This window comes from Lissotriton helveticus, chromosome 7, assembly GCF_964261635.1.
Source record: "Lissotriton helveticus chromosome 7, aLisHel1.1, whole genome shotgun sequence".
Classification (NCBI taxonomy): Eukaryota; Metazoa; Chordata; class Amphibia; order Caudata; family Salamandridae; genus Lissotriton; species Lissotriton helveticus.
This window is the reverse complement of record NC_136068.1, coordinates 444,818,567-444,837,291: the sequence shown is the minus strand read 5'-3', so window position 1 is coordinate 444,837,291 and position 18,725 is coordinate 444,818,567.

Genomic DNA, 18,725 nt, shown 5'->3' with positions numbered 1-18,725 from the left:
TGGCTGGAGTTGTATAAAGCGGGCGCTGGGGAAGCGGGACACAGCACAAGCACGTTAGTGGAGGGGCCGAGGCCGCGCAGATCATGGGGCATCCGAAGACGCCATCCTGCAGCTCAAAAGCCCACGGAGACACAGACAGAGAAGGAACGTACTGCTGCTTTATAGGCCATCACGGCCATCTCGCAAGAGAGCAGAACAGTGTCACTGGTGGTGTCGGACTCGGAAAAGGGTTCACTGGGATCGGACACTGAAGACTCGGAAGCAGGAAGTCTTCACTTGCCGCATGTAACGGCTGGGATAGCTGATGAGATCGTAGATGCGTAACACTGTGGCTTGCCCTGAGGGGAAATGGGATTGCATAGGGGGCTGGATCCGGCCCTTGGGTGTTTCCCCTAGATTTGGGTGGTGGTCGAATACTGGTGCTTGGAGGGGATGGTAAGGTCTGATACGTACATATTAAAGTGGTCCTGCTATATCGCAGCCCCGGATGGGGCCATCTAGATCTCTTGGGGGTAGAGCGCAGGCTAGTAGAGGACTAAGGGGTCGAACCTCTGAAGCTTTGGGCCCACTTCCCTAATTTTGTGTGGATGTAGCTCCTTGGGGTTTTTACTACAGGAGCAGTTTGAGTAGAAGTTTGGATGGGTGCAAGTGTTGTAGCGCCTGTTCTGGTGTGGGGAAGTTGGGGCAGGTGTTGGGGTTTGGTTGGGGTAGTTAGAGCCACCGGTGTGTTCCAATGTGGGGGCAGTTGTTTGGGAGGAATTTATCTCAGTATGAGGACATTACATGATTTGAAATGTGTTACCTGGAATGTACAGGGGCTCCATACAATGCAGCAACGTCATAAGGTGCATGCTTATTTGGTACGACGGGGGACTCACATAGCCTTTCTTCAAGAAACATGTATTAATCGACCTGAGGGACTAGCACTGAAACGTAGATGGAGGGGGCAATTATTTTACATGACCTATTCATCTTTTGCTAGGGGTGCTCTGATATGGAGCAGAGCGGGTGTTCCCTTTCAGCCGACACAACAATTGGTGGACCCAGAGGGGAAGTTTGTGGTGGTGATGGGGCGCCTAAATGGTGTGGATGTGATGCTCTGTTGCATATATGCCCCTAATGTAAACCAGACCTCTTTCTTTGACCTAATATCAGGAAGCTTAGCGCCGTACCTGACTAGTTCAATAATAATGGGAGGGGATTTTAATTCAATTATAGATGTAGAGATGGATAGGTCCCACCCTCCGCTGTCTGACGCCCCAGTACATAGACTTGCTAAGGTGAGGCACGCATGGCAGACTAATTGGGGGTTGGTAGATACGTGGCGTGCGCAACATTTAGAGGAGCGAAATTACTCTTATTACTCAGGACTCCATGAATTGCATGTGAGGCTAGATGCAATATTGTGTACCCCAGTCCACGCCAAGGTAATTCATAGCGAATACTTAACTATGACGATATCAGATCATAACCGGCTACTAGTGCAGATAAGATGGGAGAGAGCTGTGATACCGCCCTGGCGGCTCTGACCGGAAGCGCTGGAAGATCCCACCTTTTGCGAAGACCTGGGAGCGGGTATAAGTCAATATTTTGATGAGAATGAGGGCACGGCGACATCAGTGACAGTTCAGTGGGATGATTTTAAAGTGGTAGTTCGGGGTCTATGTATTGCCAAAATGGTGGGGATGAGGAAAACGCTACTGAAAGACCTAGAGGAAGCAGAACGCCGCTTACATGGTGCTGAGAGAGTCCGCCCTGAGGACTTGGGAGCACAGGGGGAGGTCTTGCAGGCTATAGAGGCAGTAGCGGTGCAGGTGGAAAGACTGCGCTTCTTTGACCACAGGTCTTACCGAGCGAGGATGCACGCAGAAGGAGATAAGACAAGCATGCTGTTGGTATGGTTGGCTAACCCGAACCCCCCGGGAATACCCATACTGGGACTGGCAGACCCAAAGGGTGATATGGTATACACGCAGCAGGGGATTAATGGCTTATTTCTGGATTATTATACTGACCTCTATTGCAGCAAACTACGACAGGGTGAGGATGCCATAGGGGAGTTCCTCACTTAACTGGCCCTGCCTAGATTGGAGAGGGAGCAGGAAGATTTACTGGGGCAGGAGATCACGCGCGGAGAAATTCGGAGCATAATTAAGCATATGGTGCATAACAAAACGCCTGGGGTGGATGGCCTACCAATAGAATTCTATTCAGTGTATGTGGATCGATTGGACCCACAATTGCTAGCGGTGTATCGGGAGGCACGGAAGGAGGGGAAGTTATCGGTAACCACTTGGGAGGCTATTATTGTTCCGCTGCTGAAACCTGGGAGAGAGACGTCCGATATGACAGCATATCGCCCACTATCAATGTTGACCACTGACTATAAAATCTTAAGTAGGATCCTTGTGACTCGGCTCCTCCCGTACATGACACAGCTGATCCATCGGGACCAATCGGGTTTCATTCCCACACGGAACATGTCCACTAACGTGCTGCGACTGGCTCCGTATTTTGGAGGAGGACCACAGTTTGGCTCCTGCTGGCTGGCTTACCCAAGCAGTGGCAAGGGTGGTTAGGGGCCCAGATGGCCCGATGGTTTGGTGGATCCCACGCCATGTGTTGTCATTTGTTGTACTTTGTCAGCGGCTGTGACTTGGCTCGTTAACCCATGAGGAGCAAGCGCTAAAAATGTGTTGGAACCGGAGCCAGTGTTGAGGTGGAGGTACTAGGCCATATGCCCCGGAGACTCCCTTAGGTATGTGCACAGCCCTAACGCATTGGGGGGGACTGGTCCACACTGGCACAGTGGGAGGAGCAGGGGTTGCAAGTGATGGGGGACCTATATGAGGACGGTATCCTCTTGCCCTATCAGACACTGCAAGATAGATACGGCCTTCCCAGGGGCAATTTCTTATTGCACTCAGCCCTAGTATCGGCAATCCAACGCCACTGGGGAGGAGGGTTGTCGGAGCCGCAGACATCTTCAACATGTCAGTATGTTGTGATGGCGGCGGGGACCATCAAGGCTATAACGTGCTTGTATGGGCGAATGGTAGGTGAGGGGCTGCAGACGCTGAGCCAGTTGCGAGGGAAATGGGAAACAGACCTGGGTAAGGGGATTCCTGAAACAAAATGGTCTAGGATAGTGGGGAGAGCGTGGAAGAGGACTTGTAATGCCAGGTTCCAGTTTATCCATTTCTATGTGCTACACAGGGCGTACTTAACTCCGGCACGGATAAATAAATATTTTAATGTGGACACAGCACAATGCCCCCGCTGCAACTCAGGAGAGGCAGATTTTATCCACATGATGTAGAGTTGCCCGCAGGTAGGAACGTATTTGGAGGAAGCGGTTGAGGTATTGTGCAGGGTGACGGATAGGCAGATGGACCCAGACATAGGAGCATGTATCTTGCATTTGTGTCCTCATACAGCTCGGACGAAAGATACGAGTATGTTCTTGGACCTCGGGCTCCTGCTAGCCAAAAGGGAATTAACGAGGCATTGGAAAACCAGGCAGGGGCCAGCATTGAGCGCTCGAAGGTGGAGTTCACCAATTGGGTGGCCAGTGAGAGTGTGGTTTGGTTCCAACAAGCTAGGAGAGCTAACAACAAGAATGCACTGGAAACTGCAAAAGCGTCAGAGGCCCTGGTTGCACTGCTGCTGCTACCTGAACCGGCATCAGATGGAGATTCAGTGGATACGCCGATGGGAACCCCCCAGCCTGAAGGATTATAATGGGGTTCCTCATGGTTCCGGGGAAAACTGCTGCGGATGTTTGAATGACCTAGGTTAGGTTTGTACGTTCGGGAGAGAAGAAGAGGTACCCACCCCATAATAGTTATACAACATAGCTAGTTTTCCATTTCTGTTAATAGAGAACACACTGGTGTAATAGGTTAGGGAGGGCAAAGGGGAGGAAATGACAAATAATTGGGCGAGCACATAGCTTGATTGACTAAAAGAGAAAAAACAGAGAGCAAACAAACAATCAAGTACGGTACATCAAGAGAATTTTTTCAAGAGAGATGTTCATAAGCGTTCACAAACGAGTAGTAGTCCTTCATTGATGTTCTTCAGATATTTTTATTGCATTTTTCATAAAGTATCTTGAGATCAATACAGCCAACGCGTTTCGCCCAGATCAGGCTTCCTCAGGGCAGATTATTTATAAACGCCGAAAGCACGACGAAGTTAAGGCACTCTATGGAAGGCGCAAGTAGATCTTTGATTCCAAATTTCAAACTGTCTACAAATTATGGTATCCAAAAGATTCCTATTCTTAATATGATCAGCAGTGTGCGCTGAGCAAGTGTGTAGTCCTTTCGTGGAAGTGGAACTTCCGCGAAAGGGCTACACACTTGCTCATAATTTGTAGACAGTTTGAAATTTGGAATCAAAGATCTACTTGCGCCTTCCATAGAGTGCCTTACCTTCGTGCTTTCTGCGTTTATAATTAATCTGCCCTGAAGATGCCCGATCTGGGCGAAACGCGTTGGCTGTATTGATCTCAAGATACTTTATGAAGAATGCAATAAAAATATCTGAAGAACATCAATGAAGGACTACTACTCATTTGTGAACGCTTATGAACATCTCTCTTGAAAAAATTCTTTTGATGTACCGTACTTGATTGTTTGTTGCCTCTCTGTTCTTTCTCTTTTTGTATAATTGAGGTCTTTTGGCAGTGGACCTAAGAGGTGGGCAACTTTGGCAAATAAGGTTTTGCTTTGACTTTTGTGTATATTGGGGGTAGTGCAACCTTTAAATCCTTACTGTCTTTCTTTGTTTGTTTAGATTTAGCTTGATTGACTAGATGGTTCATGGGGTAGAACCGAAAGACTGTTACGCTAAAACTACATAATGGAGGCACTGTCCGATAAAAGCTTGCACTAAGGTGACAGGGAAGTGCATATCAAGGTGTATAATATTGACTAGACAATTGGAATGTAACAATGTACATGCCTTGAGAAATGTGCTCCTTGATAATGATGTGTAACAAAAGGTAGATGTTTGTTTGAGGTGGAAAACTAATACAAATATATTTAAAACAGAAAAAAAATCAAACACCCGCTAGAAATCTTTGCTAATTGCAACACAAGAAATGTAGTATATTGCATAACCTGCCAGTGTCAACTGCCATATATTGGACAGACAAAGCAACCGATAAAAGTGTGGATAAGCCAACACCGTAGCCGCATCAGACATTCTGTAGCCAACGCCCCATTAGTCACCCACTTCACTGAAAAAAAACAACAGCGGATGAAATAAGGTGGCAAGTCATAGACAGAGCCTCCGCTTCAGAAAGAGGAGGAGATCTCACACAAATTCTCCAATGACTAGAGTGTCGTTGGATAGAATGTACAAACTCAATAGCCCATGGGCTGAATTCGGCAGAGGAGTAGCGAGGATTTGTCAGTACCCCGAGCACCTGCCCTCACTCGATTTAAACTATTTGCACATTCAGACAGCACTGTGCCCAGTATTACAAAACCAACAATTTCACCTTGAGCTGGGTAAAAAAACACAAATACGGCCTGTATAAGTACTGATAATCGCACACTAGTGGGTAGAGAGGTCAATACCTAACAGAACTCAAAGTTATCTGGGCTAGTGCCACTTGGTGCATAATGCCCATATACATGTAGGCCTTACCACTGAGGTTGGTTAGCAAACACATCCCAGGTAGTTGGAATGTAGCAATACATGCGCTGATGCTGCCAACACATGTGCTTTAGTGGGACCGGGTGACAAGTGATTAAATATGCCATTCTAGAAGTCATAATCAAGCAGACATCACTCCGGCAAATGGAAAATGTACAAAACCTCACTTTTGCTTGACATGTGATAAAGTATACTGATTTCCACGATGCAGTTCAGTTCATGAAGCTTTATTCGGTTCATGGTAAAAATGACCATAAAAGCACAGCAAACAGGCAACAGAGTTAAAAAGTACAAACATAATTAAAAACTCATACTTTTTCTAAAAGCCATAGATTTACATATAAAACTGGCAGTATAAAAACATATATCGGGTTGGTCCAAATTATACAACAAACACATAGCATCCTCCACATTTGAAACTCCATACTTAAGAAATAATGGTTTTAAAAAAGAGATCCTAACGTTCTGAAATAGGGGGCAAATGAGCATAAAGTGCATTGTGCTTTGCTTGGAATGTCCGTCACAGGGACACGGACCCACAGGGGGCTTTTTAGGATGTGGGAAAGCCACTAGTACATGAGCAATGCCAACTCTTAATCTGGTCAATACAAACCTATGCGTTGGCCAGGTTACTACGTTCAGATAACGTTGGAATCCCTCGACAGCAATATATTTATTGTAAATTTTAACAGTAGCGAGGGAATTGGTTATTACTGAACGTTTAAGAGCTTTATGTGACATAAAAGTCTTTTTAAGATCCTGTTTCGCAAGACTTCTAGGGGGGCGGTTTTCTAACAACAAATTGATATCAAAGATACTTTTATAACAATCTACAACATATTTAAGCCACGGTATCTGCATACAGTTGTCTAATCCAAGGCAGTCCCTAATTATAAGTTGATTGAACTCGGTCTCTTCCTTAAGCCAAATTGCTCGATAAAGCAATAGAGGCCTAAGTGAGGCGAGCTCTGTTAGGTGAAAAACCCCTGCCTCTCTATGGATCAACTCTGTTGGAGCAGATTTAGGGAGGCACAGTAATTTCTTGAGAAAGTTGTTTTCTTCTATCTGTAGACAATCAGTTTTGCAGTAGCCCCAAAGCCCCGCCCCGTAAAGGGCAATGGATACACTGCGTGCCTTGTAGATTTCCAGCATATCCTTGATTCGCCTATCCCCCAGCTTAGACGCAAATTTAAAAATGCCATAAGAGCTTTTGCTCATTTTAGTTCGGACATTCGTTAATTCGTGCCCCCACCTACCATCGCTAGTAAAAGTAACCCCCAAGTAGCAAAAACTATTCACATTCTGCACTTTAACCCCTTCTATAAAAAAAGGGGTGATTCTGCCCACTTTAGTCCCACAGATCATAGTATGGGTTTTATTCTTGTTGATCAGCAGTCTCCTGCTCCCAATAAGTTCAGTGAACTTGTCCATCAGACGCTGCAGACCAAGGGGTGTCCGGGATAGGAGCACCGCATCGTCTGCATATAGCAGAACTGGGACACTATCACCTGCAACCTGTGGCGCATCAGCCTTGATGGTTTTCAAGGCGGCTTCAACCCCATTAACAAAGAGGGTAAATAAAAGGGGCGCAAGGACACAACCCTGCCTAATTCCCCGTTGAACTTTAAAATTACTAGTACATTCCCCACTGACACCATACCGAACGCATGTTTCCAGCTTACTGTATAGTCTGGCGAGAAAAAAGATAATTTTTTTCGGGGCACCCATATCAAGCAAAACTGTCCAAAGAAGTGAATGATTAACTAAATCAAAAGCACTGCTAAGGTCAGCAAAGCAAAGATAGATGTTACCGGGTTTGGCTCTGGTATACTTGCCTATCAACAACTCCAAATTCAGGCACTGGTCTAGGGTCCCTCTACCCTTCCTGAATCCATATTGTGAGTTTGCAAGTATTCCATTCTCATCAGCCCACTCCTCTAATCTGAAAAGCAGAACTCTGCTTTGATTTTTACAGACGAGTCGAGCAGGCTGATGGGCCGGTAATTACTTGCCAGGGCTTTATCTCCCTTTTTATAAATTGGGACTATAATGGAGTCGCCCCATGTTGGTGGAATCATGGTGGTTACGGCAGCGTTAAGTACCAATGTGAGTATTGGTCCCCAAAGCTGTGGTTGAGACCTCTATCGAGACTCCGTCTGGCCCCTGGGCCTTACCCCCCTTACTATTTTTAATACCGTTTTCCACCTCTCCCAACGTAATATCTAAAGGTACTACCGGCCAAGTCCTGTTTTCGTTGGGCGTCATGGTATTATCTTGAAAAATCTCGGAAAAATGGTTCACCCAGTCCTCGCTGCCTACATTAGATGAAAGATGCAGGATTTTATCATCTTGGAGGAAAGGTGAGTTAACAGTGGACCAAATCAGGCGGCTATCAGCAGTTTCTGCTGCCTGGGTAAGATGCTCCCAGGCTTCCTGCTGTAATTCCCTCTTTCTTTTGGATAGCGCCTGTTTATAATCAAATCTTAAGAGTTTGACTCTATCCTTGTCCCTTGGGGTATTGGCCAAAGCTTGTTTGAGTTGTGAGAGCAGGGACGTACAGGCATGGTCAAACCATCCAATCCCTTTCCCTCCTCTGCCTACTTTTTTCCCCGTGAAGATGTTATTAATGACAGTATTGATATTAAGAAAACGAGTCATAACCTGAGCAGACGGGCATCCTAGAGATAAGATAATGTCAATGTCCATCATGCATTTATTTATGATTAAAGGTTCCACTGTGGCCGAATTTTCACCTTTCCATCTCAGCCTAACCCCATTGGGTCTATGCGGCTCTATATTTACCAGTACTCTAGTGGGTGGTTCAATTCTAATCATCCATGTAGTTATTTGCAAGCTAACACAGTTATGGTCGCTCAGGGAGGATGTATCCTTTACTTTGATTATGCAATGGGGTACCAAGTTAGATGAGAACATAATATGATCGATGATGGAGCTCACATTCCTTCCAGTAAAGGTGGGAATTGAGCACTCACTTCCCTCCTGTACAGTACTCAATAGCTCTAGATCATACGAGACCATAGTGCTATTAATTGCCTCTCCGTAGGCATTATGTGGAAAGTGGGCCATATTATCCCCATTGTTAGTTAGGATCCCACAGACCCTAGAGGAGGATAAACTACATACTTGTAAATTAAAATCCCCCACCCAAACAAAAATAAAAGTGCATGTTGCTTTGCTTACCAGCTTCATTAGGGCACAGGATAACTCATCTATCACTTGGTGCCGAGAATTAGTAAAAATATTGTTATAAAAATTAATTAAAAGCACATTAGTGCTATCTGGTAGACGTACCCACAAGATTTGTGAGTGTGGTTTGACTAACAAGTGTTTTCCACGATGCATTCATATCTAATAGAGCAGTAATCGGAAAAAAAGAAAATAAAGGAAAAAAACCATTATGAGCATGTTGTCATATCATAAACAATAAACTAACACAGGATGAAGTAACTTAATATATTGATAGACGTGCACAAATTTTATATGTGAGATTACCAACACTTATACTTGTAAAAGTCATGTATCTCGAGCGGACTATTTAACATGGGATAAGGGAAGCTGCGCATTCACAAAATGTACAATACGTGTAAAAAACTGTCCTGACGTCAAGTACCAGGCAATATGTCAGCGCTAGTTATGTAACCCTGTTATTCTTAAATAAATGAACACTCCAGGCAATAGGAACAAGAACCATAATGGCGCGATTATGTACAGGACAATGCATTTACACATAGACCAGACCCTCCAGGATATCGCGATTTCGCGATTTCGCGATTTGCCGCGAAATCGGCACTTTTCAAAAAATGCCGCGATTTTTACAAAAATGCCTGCGAAATCGGCATTTTTGTAGAAATCGCGGCATTTTTCGCTATATCCTGGGGGGTCTGCTTTATCCAAAGACATGCACCGGTTGCCCCACACCTGTAGATGATCTACAGACACTGGGGTCAGAGGGTTAAAGCAGCTCGGCTGCAGCTGGCAGTGTGAAGGTCTAGGCTCTTTGTCATTCAGAGCTGCCCGGGACTGCGCTCGTTCGCACCTCTTCCTGGCCCACAAGAATGACAATGGGAGCCCTCACCTTGCACATCAACAGGAGGGGAGGGGGGATGGGTTGTTGTCACAGAGGATGGAGCAGGAATCGGACAGAGCAGTTCTCCTTCGAGTGTAATGTGAAAGGGTTTGCAGTGACAGGAATAGGAACTTCGAGTCTTAGGCCTGTGAGAAGGCTCATTTACTGACCTGGATAATTGTTTTTAAACACAGTCAGCAAGTCAATTTGGGAAAGAAACGGAGAACAATTTAAATTGAAAACAAAAGACACGCTACCTTAAATCTGTTAATATATTTTTTTTTAACTCGAATCTTGCATTGCTGAGAGATTATCTGCAGCATGCACACCCGGAACTGTCTATGTGCTTGCACTTCTACTCTAATGTGAATTGTATTAGCAAAATGTCTGACCTTGCTTTAAAGATGTTGCACTAAGTGCTCCATCCATGTACGATTTTTAGCATTGGATCGTAGCAAGCTTCTCCTTAAAGCTGAAGTTTAGTGCAAAAACGCTGGGCTCTCTATGAGCATACTATGAAATCATGGTTTTATTCTATAGATTAAAGAATTAGCAGAGTATCAATTTTCCGATTTAAAAAAAGGACTACAGGCCATAGAAGGCAAACAAGCAATGGCACCTTTCAGTACTCCAGGATATGGGGTGAATGGATGAATGAAAGATTGAATAAATGGATAATGAGAGAGGATGGATGGTTTGATGAGAGGGGAAGGATGGAGAGAAATTTTAAATAGCTGGATGTATGGGTGGAAGGGTAGCTGGATGATGGATGAGGGGAAAGATGGATGAGGGGAAGGATGATGAATGAGGAGATGGATGGATGGATGGAGGGGAAGGATGGATGGATGAGGGGAAGGATGGATGGATGGATGGATGGATGGATGGATGGAGGGGAAGGATGGATGGATGAGGAGAAGGATGGATGGATGGATGGATGGATGGGTGAGGGGAAGGATGGATGATGGATGAAAGGAAGGATGGATGAGGGGAAGGATGGATGGATGAAGGGAAGGATGGATGAGAGGAAGGATGGATGGATGAGGGGATGGATAGAGGGGATGGATGGATGGATTGGTGGGTGAAAGGATGGATGGATGATGAGGGGAAGGATGGATGATGAGGGGAAGGATGGATGGATGGATGATGAGGGGATGGATGGATGGATGTTTGATGAGGGGGTGGGTGAAAGGATGTATGATGAGGGGAAGGGTGGATGGATGGATGGATGATGAGGGAATGGATGGCTGATGAGGGGGTGGGTGAAAGGATGGATGGATGATGAGGGGAAGGATGGATGGATGATGAGGGGAAGGATGGATGGATGAAGAGTGGGTGGGTAGATGGATGGATGGATGATGAGGGCAAAGGATGGATGGATGATGAGGGAAAAGGATGGATGGGTGATGAGGGGAAGGATGGATGATGAGGGGAAGGACAGATGGATGGATGGATGGATGGATGGATGATGGGTGGGTGAAAGGATGGATGGAAGGAAGGATGGCTAAGTGAAAGGGTCGATGGAGAGAGAAAGGGAGGATGGATGGATGACTAAAATAGTGGATGGGTGGAAGGATTAGTAAGTGAAAGGATGGCTGGATTGGTGAAAGGGTAAATGGCTGAATGGATGAGTGAATGGATGGATGGGATGAAGAGTGGATGGATAAGTGTACAGATGGATAGGGTGAAAGGGTGGATGGATAATGGAGACGAGTGAAAGGATGGATGAGGGGATGGATGAAGGGATGGGTGAGTGAAATGATAGATGGAAGGATACATGATGGATAGGTTTGCAAACGGTTGAATATGTTTGGAAATGGCTGGGCTTACTTATATACTATTGCGCGACCTCTGATGTGTCTGTAAAACGTACCTATTGTCCTGAAGTTTTGTCCTGAATTTTGAGCTCCTGTCCTGAATTTGTGTCCTGAATTTTTACCCTTTGTCCTGAATTTTTACACTCACCGTCCTGAATTTGCACCAATGCCAGTTGGTCACCCTATTCGGTGGCTTGGAGACGGAGCGCCGTGCAGAGATGTTTGTCCCTCAAGATAAACAGACAGAACCACTCAGCCGAGAGAGCTGAGGCGCACACGGGACGGGGTATCTGCAGAGGCGCGCTGGACAAGGGATGAAGTCTGAGGGTTGAGCTCACCTATTGCAGACCATTTCCCCCTGGGAGTGAGCCATGGGAAAAATCCTAGAGGCGAGAAATTTAACACGGGCGTCAAGTGGCCCCATGTCATGGGTGTCAACTTCAACCAGTCCCCGCTTTTAAATCGGAGACGATTTGCAGGCTGACATTTTGCAACGAAACTACAAGTACCAACATGCAGTTCGCTACTGTGTAACAAGTGACCACTTGGTGGTTTTGACTGCTCTTTCTCTAGTGGTTAGGTCTGTCGAACGGGCATCCGGTGGGATATCAGGTTGTGTTCAAAATACACTGTACTATTTAACGTGCTTACTAATAAAAGGGGCGATAGGTATAGCCATCATTAGTGCAGCAGGTACAGTGGCACCAAGCTCTAAGGCTATTGCAAGACACAAACTGACCTGCAATGGTACGCCTCTCCTGGCGCAGGGCTTTGCAACGTGACGCATCTGGGAGATGCGTCACGTAGTAAATACCCCGCACCATGGTGCATCTTTTGCGCCGCCGCTGCGTCACAAAAGTGACGCAACGGCGGCGTAAAAGCAGCGCAAGGGGCTTGTAAATCTGCCCCAAAGTGTCTACATTGTAAAGAAACCAAATATACATAGCTTCATGTTGTTAAATAACTAAAAAAACTAAGATATCTGTGTTTGTTGTAGGAAAAATGGCCACATAAAATGCCGCAAAATTGCCGCTAAATTTCCATATTTGTGCCGCTAAATTTCCATTTTTGTGCCGCTAAATTTGCTATTCCATGCCGCTATATCCTGGGGGGTCTGATAGACTATATAACCACCTTGCGATTTCACTGTCTTTCCAAATAGTTAACATTGCTTGTAAGCATGTGCTCATTAAACAGCCCCCACAAATGCCTCCATCCCTTTCTAAAATCTATACACAGCACATGTCTGACTGACCCACGAAGGGTTAAACACACGTGCTATTCTGCGGTCTGTTTTCTATCTCAATTCACGATAACAGAAATACAGACCACATCTATTGATTACACTCCCTAGCCGGGTCTGAACACAGACAATTGGTGGGAAGTTTGGCCCTTTATAAATCCCGTGCGGACATCGGCCCCTTGTCATGGTACCTTAGCAGACGGACACACGGTGCTCTGCTATATGGATACATTGCTACCGGCTGCAACTGGTTCATTCTAAATAAGAGGTAAGCATGCACACGCCCTGCGGGCGGATGCTGTCAGCGCGGTGATTAATCCCGCTTTCCCCGAGCGCTCAATTACATTTTTCTAACACATTGCTTTCAGACACCGCAGTGAGAATACACTCACTCTCTACAAAAAACAATTAAGACTTCGTCGTGATTGACGACAGAAGGAGTAAGCCTGCTTCCATGTATGCCCTTAGAACCAGAACAGAGTGAGCGCATTAGCTGCATATATTTTTTAATATTATGTCAACCCTACCACAGCGTCCATATCACTATGACCAATGCACATGCTCCCCTCTCTCTGCAGACTCGCCTGGACAGCGCATTATCCATGCCATCCCCGCAAAAGAGGACTGTATAATTGTGCACATTCACACAATTTGCCTGCTCAACACTCACCTCACACTTGGGGTACGTTTTTGGTCAATTCCTAAATCGCAGTACCATGTCATGCCTCCAACCCCCCGTATTTGAATGCTAACCACCTGTGTTATTATCTCACATGTGCAGCTCCCGGCTGTGGCCATTGTGGGTACCTTTTCCTTACTTTTCCAGGGTGCCTCACCCGCCACACCACTGGGCTACAAATCGTAGTTCTCGCAATACAATGACAATTGCCGCATTGAGCCACATACTGATATTATCCCTCATCTTCCCATAGGTGTCCCTAGAATCATAGGTCCTGAAGAGACCCTACACTGCACACAGGGTCGAAAGGCCGACGGCAATTTGCATCAACAAACCATTGTATACTAGCACTGATCACTGTATCAACCGATGTTCACTGTATATATATATATATATATATATATATATATATATATATATATATGTTAATGGTCGCTTATTTGTAGCATTGAGAACCGTGTATATATGTCACATTTATGTCACTAATGTTCTAGGTTCCGTTTTTTCACTGGGACACCACCCACTCAGAACTATATGTTCAAATGTATTACTATGTATGATCATTTTGTTTCAATGACCATATAAATTATTGTGATTTAAATACAAACCTGAGGTGCATTCGCTGCCTTCTCTTTCCAATATCATTATTACCCGTTGCATTGCCATTGTGCCCATATAAATTAATATTACTTCATTAATTGTCCACATGAACCGTTGTTTTTTGATAATAAGTTTATCTCCTGGTTTGGTGTGAGTAGGGTTCCCTTGTTCTTGTCTTACTAGTAGAGCGGTGGCTGCACCGCAAGGGATTAATCTTGTAAACAGGATTTCCAATTTACCCTATCTTAACATAGGGTGCAACTGTAGTTCCCTGGGTTATTATGTCAGAGAGAGAAACACCCCTAAACACCGATGAGTATATCGCAAAAATAATCAGTGGCCCATCATTTTTTTCCTGATCATCCCAGTACTGTTGTAAGCCCATGCCAGCAACTACTGGAAAAATTAGAGAAAGCAAAGAAAAAGCCTGTCAGGACCAAACTTCATGCTCAGATGCTAACTGAGTATTTGAGGCAGGTATTATTCCCCAAGGGTTACAGGTCAGAAACGTTCTGAGTATATTCAGAGAAGATCCCAAGTTCAAAGGGGTCTTCAGCCATATCTCCACAACCTGTTCGCGCCACTGGTTGGTGCTGGGTGTGGAGACAGCTATTGAACACGCAAAGGCCGAACTCAAGGAAATTGAGGAATTGGAAAAAGAACTGTTAGGAGGTGATGGGTTGCAGAGGCGAAAGTACTTTTGGACAAACCTAATAAATCAATAGATGAGTTCAAATCCTTTGAGTTGAAGAAAAAGGCAGACAAAGTTAGGAAAGACGTTAAAAACTTCTCAAAAGAAAAGGCCTATCCCTATCTTAGAGAAGATTACTATAACACCATAGGCATCCAAAACAGACAAAACATGTGAAGCAGATTTAGGAGTATTCAGCCGATTACATTTCAGACGACTCAGAGGCCCAACTAGGACCAAGCCATTCCGATAATCACCCTGGTCAGCCTTTTTTACATCGGGCGGCAAGAGAAAGGCCAAAACATGGCATCAATATTCAAGAGAAAGACAGACGCGGAACAAACACTACCAGTGGGGGCCCCAGCCATACTAGGTCAGGTGCACACCAGTACAGACACAATTCCCATCTTCAATCTCTCAAATGTGTTATATACGTCTGAAACTGTTCTTTATGGACAGTAATGAATTACCATCAGACTAGGTCACAGAATTGAGACCACCATCCACGTTTTACCCCACCAACGCCATGATGCTGCCAGAACTTCTAACTTTTGAAAAAATTAGCCTTACAGGCATAGATAACCTGAAAGCCAGTAGTCAATACATACCACACAACATCAGCTTAGATGAAAGGAAAGCCTTGGATGGTCTTAAGAATGACAAATCTATCATACTAAAACCGGCAGACAAAGGGGGGGTGGGATTGTTATCCAAGAGCGAAGTGACTATGACACAGAGATCAAGAAACTAATAGGAAAAGTCCAACACTATAAGAAACTAGACATAAACCCTTTATCAGACATCAGATATAGGATTCTGAAATTAACTACAGAAGGGAAAGAAGAAGGCTCTCTAAGTAAAAAAAGAATTTGATTTCCTTAACATAGAGAGCCCGAGAACCCCAGTTCTGTATACCATTCCCAAGATTCATAATGTGATGTATTCCTATAGGTTCTGTATCGATCCCCCTATTCCTGACCCTATTCTGGTTAACAAGTTAACTAGCAGCCATCCCATGATGCAGAAACCGTTATCTGATTACGCCAGACCACGGCACAGGAGCGCGTTATCTGATTAGGTCATAACGCTTGCCATCTAATTAGGCAAAGCAATATTCCTCCAGCCCCTGATAAGGCATATGGAGTTCTCAAAACAAATCAAACCTATGACAACCTGGGAAAAACCCTGCGGCCATTGTTTTGATTTCACCGAGAACTTCAGCAAAAGAATGTGCTAACGACCAGTTCGTATGACATCCTTATTGACGTATCTATGTCCATCCTTACGTCAATCTCGGCACCTTACAGGTATAAATATTACCGATATTGCCTTAAGCAAACACACGCGGTGGTGACGAGATCGGAGCAGCCAGACTTGCCGAAGCCCAGAGCAGAGCAGACCCCGCTGGCGCAGCCCCGCCTTCCTGACGCGCTGAGAACGAGACGCTGCTTTCTCCTGCCGAGAAATCCAGCTCCAAGGCGCTTCCGGGCAGCCCTTGCAGGCAGCCTGGAATATCGAGACCAAAGACGAGAGATACCATCCCTCAACCATCCTAGATTCCAGGTACAGAACTGAATAACCCCTTGCAGAGAATTCTTGAGTCAGTCACTTGGCAAAACAAACTTAACTTAAACTGCTACTTTCTACTCCCGCCCACGTATTAGGCTTAGGTCAGGTACACCGGGGTAGGCGTAGTTAGAAACACCAGTTGAGTACGATTAGTCAAATGTATATGTGTATGTATCTATTTTATCCATTTTAAACCACCATATGGCTTAGAAACCATATAAATGTTTTTACAGTATTATTTTATACTTCTGCTTTTATTGTATGCACTTTACTTAACCATAAGTATTGCGATAATATCGATTCATTTCTCTTGTATGAGAAAAGAGACTGATCAATAAATACCATCTTTTATTGAACACGCCCGTCTCTTCCTTTTCTCTACAATCTGGTGAGACTAAGAATGCACGTACTGACTGAGTAAAATAAGTTGTCTTTTGTTTTCACACGACTCTAGAGATACACTCTTGATTAGGGGAGAGCAAAGTTGTCATGTTCTATGGCTGTCAGAAACTAAATCCCTTCTTGTCTATCCAGGGAGGTTCAACTCCTCCTTGCCTATTCGAGAAAGTTTCTAGTGAACTCTGAGCTAGCTGGCAAACCCAAAACTTTAAGTCTAATATCGACAATAGAAGACCTAGTTAACGTCTGGTCTAGGCCTATACTATTGAAGGTATTATTCCAATGTGCAGAGCCTATTGGGATAATAGGAACTACACTACAATAAGAGCAACACAAATCCACCTGGACGCCCAATACTTTCAGGGTGTGAGTCTGTTCCAGAACCTATTGGGAAATACATAAACCACTTTATCAAAGATTTTGTCCCAGAACAGGAAACATTCGTAAGGAACTCTATGTTAATGATTAATTTGATAGAAAATAAGCCATACAACACAGAAACTGATTGGCTAGCCACACTTGACATTACGTCTCTATATACCAACATACCACAGAATGAGGGTATTCAGGTAATAGAGGACCTACTAAACACCAGACCTAGACCTACATTGGTTCCCACCACATTCATCATTTCCCTACTTAAGATCACCCTCAGATCTAATTACTTTGTGTCAAATGCTATTTATTATCAACAGTGCTCTGGTACCAGCAAGGGAGCTATTTTTGTGCCGAATCTAGCAAACATCTACATGGACCATGTAGAAAAAAGGTTTGCTCTGAGTGCAACAAACCTGTACCGCTCCAACTTTAAATGTTGGAAGCGTTACATCAACAACCTCTTCCTCATTTGGTCAGGGAGTAAGTCTGACTTTGATGACTTTGGTACATATCTGAACAATATCCAAAAACCAAAAAAATCAAAGGAGGGAGTGAATAGGAAAAAGGTAGAATCAATCAATCAATCATATCACTTGTATAGCGCGCTACTCACCCGGAAGGGTCTCAAGGCGCTTGGGGGAAGGGGGCCTCTACTGCTCAAACAGCCAGGTTTTGAGTTGTCTCCTGAAGGCGAGGTGGTCCTGGGTCAGCCGGAGGAGAATCATCCTCCTCTTGATACTGCTTTCCAACATAGGGATTCTACCATGTATTATGTGAATATATATACACCCATGTGTGTGCTGCTATTTTTATTTTTATTTGAAGTGTTTAGTCATATGTGAAAAATGGTGCAAAAGGATCAGAGCTCCTTCTCTCAATTTGTTAGAAGGGTAATGTTTCAAAAAAATGTAGAATAGTAAAAATGGGGAGGTGTAGGTGGTATACTATAATGAGTCACCTCCTACAAGGTTGACATGTTTCAAAAGCCATCCCCTTGACTTTCTTCCTCAGGACCAAAAAAACGATCCCTGTAACACCTCAATGGGTGATAGAATAAATGTACATAGTCACAAACACTGTCTTTTGTCCCCTGTTATGGAAGTAGAAAAATATAACACTTGTATATCTTAAGAACTTTAGAATTTGATCGTTTTTGCTCCATGAGCTCACACAAGCGGTGCAGGGCGCCTTCAAGTAGACAATGCTGGAAGGAGCGCAATCACCAAAAGGAAGTAACTTCTCGTGGCTCGTCGGTTCTGTCTATCTTGTAGGAGGTGGCTCATTATAGTACACCACCTACACCTCCCCATTTTTACTATTCTCAGCCAGGGAAGACAATAAAGTATTTTCGTTCCACTAGCCAGAGAATTTTCAACCATCTCACATTTTCTTTTCACGATCCCACGCACTACACATACCAATCACTGAATAAAGTGCTCCTGCGTCTACGTAAGTCGTAGTACGCCCCGTCCCATAGAGGGGCGGGAAGACCCCAATGATGAAGCATGACAATGAATCTGGTTTCAGTGTGTGAGGGGTATTTTACAATTTTTTGAAACATTGCCCTTCCCACAAATTGATAGAAGGAGCTCTGATCC